Consider the following 6,352-nt stretch of genomic DNA (forward strand, 5'->3'; position numbering starts at 1 on the left):
CAGGCGAAAACGGCGACTTTGGTAATGTATTGCGCAGCATAGGTGGGGAATCGGGGTACACTACATACACTATAGTAACGCACAGCGCAGGCCCTATTTAACAGTATTTATATCTCAATCTGAAAAAACGGGGTGACAGGTTCCCTTTAACAACTATTTAACAAGAGCCTGAATATAGAAGCTCAGGAAAGGCAACCAGGAGAACACCTTGGAGCGGCAGACACGGTTAGTAGGCCCCAACCAAACTAGTAGGCCCACTGCAGTTTTAAAATTCCGATAGGCTGAAAACCAGATAATTGCAGGTCATTTTTTGTAAAGAGGACAGCTGTATTGAGTGGCGCTGCCAGACACTACAAGTAAGCCTTACACCACAAAGTTGGCTCGACGCAGGTTTAAAAAAGGTTACATGGGTACACGGTCTGCATTGGTGTGCTCAGTGGAGGACAATTGGAAGAAGGGTCCGCAGAATGACTTAGTAGGCCTAAAATAACAAAATAGGCTCTATGCAGCTTCGATTATGTGGCAACCTGGAGAACACCTTGGAGCGGCAGACACCGTCTCTACGACCCAGACCCAACTTGTAGGCCTAATGCAGTGTTGTTTCAACAACTACTTAACGAGAGCATGAAGATTGAAGCTATGGAGAGGCAACCTGGAGAACACCTTGGAGCGGCAGACACAGTCTCTAAGACCCAGACCCAACTTGTAGGCCTAATGCAGTGTTGTTTCAACAACTACTTAACGAGAGCATGAAGATTGAAGCTATGGAGAGGCAACCTGGAGAACACCTTGGAGCGGCAGACACCGTCTCTACGACCCAGACCCAACTTGTAGGCCTAATGCAGTGTTGTTTCAACAACTACTTAACGAGAGCATGAAGATTGAAGCTATGGAGAGGCAACCTGGAGAACACCTTGGAGCGGCAGACACCGTCTCTACGACCCAGACCCAACTTGTAGGCCTAATGCAGTGTTGTTTCAACAACTACTTAACGAGAGCATGAAGATTGAAGCTATGGAGAGGCAACCTGGAGAACACCTTGGAGCGACAGACAATCTTAGTAGGCCCCAACCAAACTAGTAGCCCCACTGCAGTTGTTCGATTAAAAAACTATTTAAGGACGAACATGAAGATTGAAGCTCATGAAAGGCAACCAGGAGAACACCATGGAGCGGCAGACACCGTTAGTAGGCCCTACCGAAGTAGTAGCCCCAATGCAGTTTTCAAATTCCTATAGGCTGAAAACCAGACAATTGACGCTCAGCTTTTTTCAGAGGAGGACAGCTGTATTGAGTGGCGCAGACAGACACAGGTAGTAGGCCTTAAACCAAAAATTTGGCTCAATGCTGTTTAAAAAAGGTTACAGGGGTACACAGGCAGCATTGGTGTGGTCAGCGGAGGACAATTTGAATTAGGGACTGCAGACAGACTTAGTAGGCTGTCCCCTGTGGACCATGCATCCACCACATTAACCCAGTGCGCCGTAATGGACACGTAACCTTCCGTGGACATGCCTACTGGTCCATGCGTCTGTTGTCAGGTGCACCTTTCTACTCTTAGATTGCCTGAGTGCATGGACAATGCGGACTTTTTCATGCTGGTGGAGGACTGGGATGGCTTTTCTTGCAAAAGAAGTGTCGACTGGGTAGCTCGAACCGTGGTACAGCGTAGTTCATCTGGGCTTTATAAATATAAAATAAAGAAAAAAAGTAGGCTCTATGCACTTTCAGCTAGGTTCCAGGGGTACACGGCCAGCATTGGTCTGGTCAGTGGAGGACTATTGGAAGGAGGGACCGCAGACAGGCTTAGTAGGCCTAACATAAGAAAAGTAGGCTGTAGGCACTTTAAAATAGGTTCCAGGGGTACACAGCCAGCATTGGTCTGGTCAGTGGAGGACTATTGGAAGGAGGGACCGCAGACAGGCTTAGTAGGCCTAACATAAGAAAAGTAGGCTGTAGGCACTTTAAAATAGGTTCCAGGGGCACACGGCCAGCATTGGTCTGGTCAGTGGAGGACTATTGGAAGGAGGGACCGCAGACAGGCTTAGTAGGCCTAACATAAGAAAAGTAGGCTGTAGGCACTTTAAAATAGGTTCCAGGGGTACACGGGCAGCAGTGGTGTGGTCAGTGAAGGACAATTTCTATTATGGACAGCAGACAGAATTAGTAGGCCTAACATAACAAAAGTAGGCTCTATGCACTTGGAATTATCTTGCAGGGGTACACAGGCAGCATTTGTGTTGTCAGCGGAGGCCGATTGTAAGGAGTGTCTGACAGTTAGTACTCCCAAAAAATAAATAGATGTTAATGTCTCGCAATACAACAAAAACAAAAAACAAAAGGGTGGCATACTTAGGTACAGGGGTGGGCTCCTCTGCTGTGTTTCTGACCTAGTAATTTGGCGCAAAGTATTTACAGGTGTAAATATAGGACACTGCCCCTGACTATTTTAAGTAGCATCATACATGTCAACACATTGGTATTGTCAGGCATTGAAGGATGTCAGCGCATAGACTAAACATTGGTGGAGCTGTGAGATAATTTTGCAAATCGTAGAGCACCGTTTGAGCTGGAGGGGGGAACTGTCTTGTGGCCGGCGGTACAGGCCCAGGGCCCCTCATGTAACAACGGTGTGTCTGACGTTGGTTGCGCGCCACCACCGCCAGAGACACTTTATTGTACTATGAGGAACCCAGTGGCAGTGCCGTTGACCAAAAGCGTGCACAACCCACCTCTTCAGATAAACGGCACTCTCACGGGTGCTTGTGCCAAGTGGCGAGACCACGGCCCCGTGGGGGGTTTGCCCATTTAGGGAGGTGTAAACATGTCGTATGCTGGACAAACAGCTGCTGCAATTTACAAGATTGGAAAACTCAGTCAGACCAGTCTACAAGCAAGACCTTTTCATAGGAAAGCTAGGTGTCAGCCGGGAAAGGTGGGGCAAAATAATTCGAAATCCAGGAGTGGTTCATTTTAATGAAGGTTAGATCATCCACATTTTGGGTAGCCAGACGAGTCCTTTTTTCAGTTAATATTGAACCAGCAGCACTGAATACTCTTTCTGATAGCACACCAGCTGCTGGGCAAGCAAGCTCCTGCAATGCATATTCTGCCAATTCTGGCCAGATGTCTAATTTGGATGCCCAGTAATCAAATGGGAATGACGGTTGAGGGAGAACATCGATAAGAGATGAAAAATAGTAACCATACTGGACAAATGTTGTCTCCTGTCACTTTGAATTGATGCTGCAGTACCTGTCCTGTCTGCGGTCATAGCTAAATCACTCCACAACCTGGTCAGAAAACCCCTCTGTCCAACGCCACTTCTGATTTGTGCACCTCTAACACCTCTGGTCTGCTGCCCCCTGCAGCTCGTGTGAGAACCATCACCGGCGCTGTGTGCTGGGAATGCCTGAATCAAACGGTCAACAAGAATTGATTGTTTGGTTGCTAATATTTGTTCCAGGTTCTCATGTGGCATAATATTTTGCAATTTGCCTTTATAGCGAGCATCAAGGAGGCAGGCCAACCAGTAATCGTCATCGGTCATCATTTTAATAATGCGTGGGTCCCTTTTGAGGATACGTAAGGCATAATCCGCTATGTGGGCCAAAGTTCCAGATGTCAAATCTGCGGTTGTGCTGGGTTGAGGGGCAATTACAGGCAAATCTACGTCACTTGTGTCCCTCAAAAAAACAGAACCCGGCCTTGCCACGCCACCAATTTCCATTGGCCCCGGAGAAGCTTCCTCATTAAAAAAATACTCATCCCCATCATCCTCCCCCTCCTGTTCGCCCGCTACCTCGTCCTGTACACTGCCCTGAACAGACAATGGCTGACTGTCATCAAGGATTTCCTCTTCCTCTGCTGCAGACGCCTGCTCCTTTATGTGCATCAAACTTTGCATCAGCAGACGCATTAGGGGGATGCTCATGCTTATTATGGCGTTGTCTGCACTAACCAGCCGTGTGCATTCTTCAAAACACTGAAGGACTTGACATATGTCTTGTACCTTCGACCACTGCACACCTGACAACTCCATGTCTGCCATCCAACTGCCTGCCCATGCATGTGTATCCTCCCACAAATACATAACAGCACGCCTCTGTTCGCACAGTCTCTGAAGCATGTGCAGTGTTGAGTTCCACCTTGTTGCAACGTCGATGATTAGGCGATGCTGGGGAAGGTTCAAAGACCGCTGATAGTTCTGCATACGTCTGGAGTGTACGGGCGAACGGCGGATATGCGAGCAAAGTCTGCACAATTTGAGGAGCAGGTCGGATAACCCCAGATAACTTTTCAGGAAGCACTACACCACCAGGTTTAAGGTGTGAGCCAGGCAAGGAATGTGTTTCAGTTGGGAAAGGGCGATGGCAGCCATGAAATTCCTTCCGTTACCACTCACTACCTTGCCTGCCTCAAGATCTACAGTGCCCAGCCATGACTGCGTTTCTTTCTGCAAGAACTCGGACAGAACTTCCGCGGTGTGTCTGTTGTCGCCCAAACACTTCATTGCCAATACAGCCTGCTGACGCTTGCCAGTAGCTGCCCCATAATGGGACACCTGGTGTGCAACAGTGGCAGCTGCGGATGGAGTGGTTGTGCGACTGCGGATGAGCTCTCGCTTCTGCAGGAGGATGAGGAGGAGGAGGAGGGGGGGGCGAACGGCTACAGCCAACTGTTTCCTAGACCGTGGGCTAGGTAGAACTGTCCCAATATTGCTGTCCCCTGTGGACCCTGCATCCACCACATTCACCCAGTGTGCCGTGATGGACACGTAACGTCCCTGGCCATGCCTAGTGGTCCATGCATCTGTTGTCAGGTGCACCTTTGTACTCACAGATTGCCTGAGTGCATGGACGATGCGCTCTTTAACATGCTGGTGGAGGGCTGGGATGGCTTTTCTCGAAAAGAAGTGTCGACTGGGTAGCTCGTAGCGTGGTACAGTGTAGTCCATCAGGGCTTTGAAAACTTCGTTTTCAACTAACCTGTAGGGCATCATCTCTAACGAGATTAGTCTAGCAATGTGGGCGTTCAAACCCTGTGTATGCAGATGCGATGATGAGTACTTCCTTTTTCTAACGAGAATCTCATGTAGGGTGAGCTGGACTGGAGAGCTGGAGATCGTGGAACTAGCGGGGGTGCCGGTGGACATGGCAGACTGAGAGACGGTTGGAGACGGTATTCTTGCCGGTGCCCTACATGCAGTGTTTCCTACTACGAAACTGGTGATTCCCTGACCCTGACTGCTTTGGCCTGGAAACGAAACCTGCACAGATACTGCAGGTGGTGCGGGAAATGGTGGCCTTACAGTGACGGAAGGGATGTAGCGTTGCTGACTAGCTTCATTGGCCGAGGGTGCTACAACCTTAAGGGACGTTTGGTAGTTAGTCCAGGCTTGCAAATGCATGGTGGTTAAATGTCTATACATGCAACTTGTATTTAGACTTTTGAGATTCTGACCTCTGCTTAAGGTAGTTGAACATTTTTGACAGATGACTTTGCGCTGATCAATTGGATGTTGTTTAAAAAAAATGCCAAACTGCACTCTTTCTACCAACGGATACCTTTTCAGGCATTGCAGACTGAGCTTCTTTAACCGGATGGCCACGCTGTCCTCCAACTGGTTTTGGCTTTGCTACGCGTTTTGGGCCAGATACGGGCCAGGCAGATGGAACCTGTTGCGATGTTGATGCCTGCTGCGGCCCCTCCTCCTCCGCTTCAGAACTACTGCCGCCTGCACCCTGTTCCCCCAATGGCTGCCAATCGGGGTCAACAACTGGGTCATCTATGACCTCCTCTTCTATCTCATGTGCAACTTCGTCTGTGTTACCGTGTAAGCCGGTGGTATAGCGTTCGTGACGGGGCACCATAGTCTCATCAGGGTCTGATTCTGGATCAGTACACTGCGAGGGCAATATTGTGGTCTGAGTCAAAGGAACAGCATAGTAATCTGGCTGTGGCTGTGCATCTGTGCACTCCATGTCCGATTCAACTTGTAATGGGCATGGCCTGTTAATTGTTTCACTTTCTAACCCAGGAACGGTATGTGTAAAGAGCTCCATGGAGTAACCCGTTGTGTCGCCTGACGCATCCTTCTCTGTTGTTGTTTTTGCTGAAGAGGACAAGGAAGCGACTTGTCCCTGACCGTGAACATCCACTAACGACGCGCTGTTTTACATTTACCAGTTTCAGAAGAGGAGGCAAAAGAGCTAGAGGCTGAGTCAGCAAGGAAAGCCAAAACTTGCTCTTGCTGCTCCGGCTTTAAAAGCGGTTTTCCTACTCCCAGAAAAGGGAGCGTTCGAGGCCTTGTGTAGCCAGACGACGAACCTGGCTCCACAACTCGAGACTTA

This window comes from Ranitomeya imitator, chromosome 2, assembly GCF_032444005.1.
Source record: "Ranitomeya imitator isolate aRanImi1 chromosome 2, aRanImi1.pri, whole genome shotgun sequence".
NCBI classification, from domain to species: Eukaryota; Metazoa; Chordata; class Amphibia; order Anura; family Dendrobatidae; genus Ranitomeya; species Ranitomeya imitator.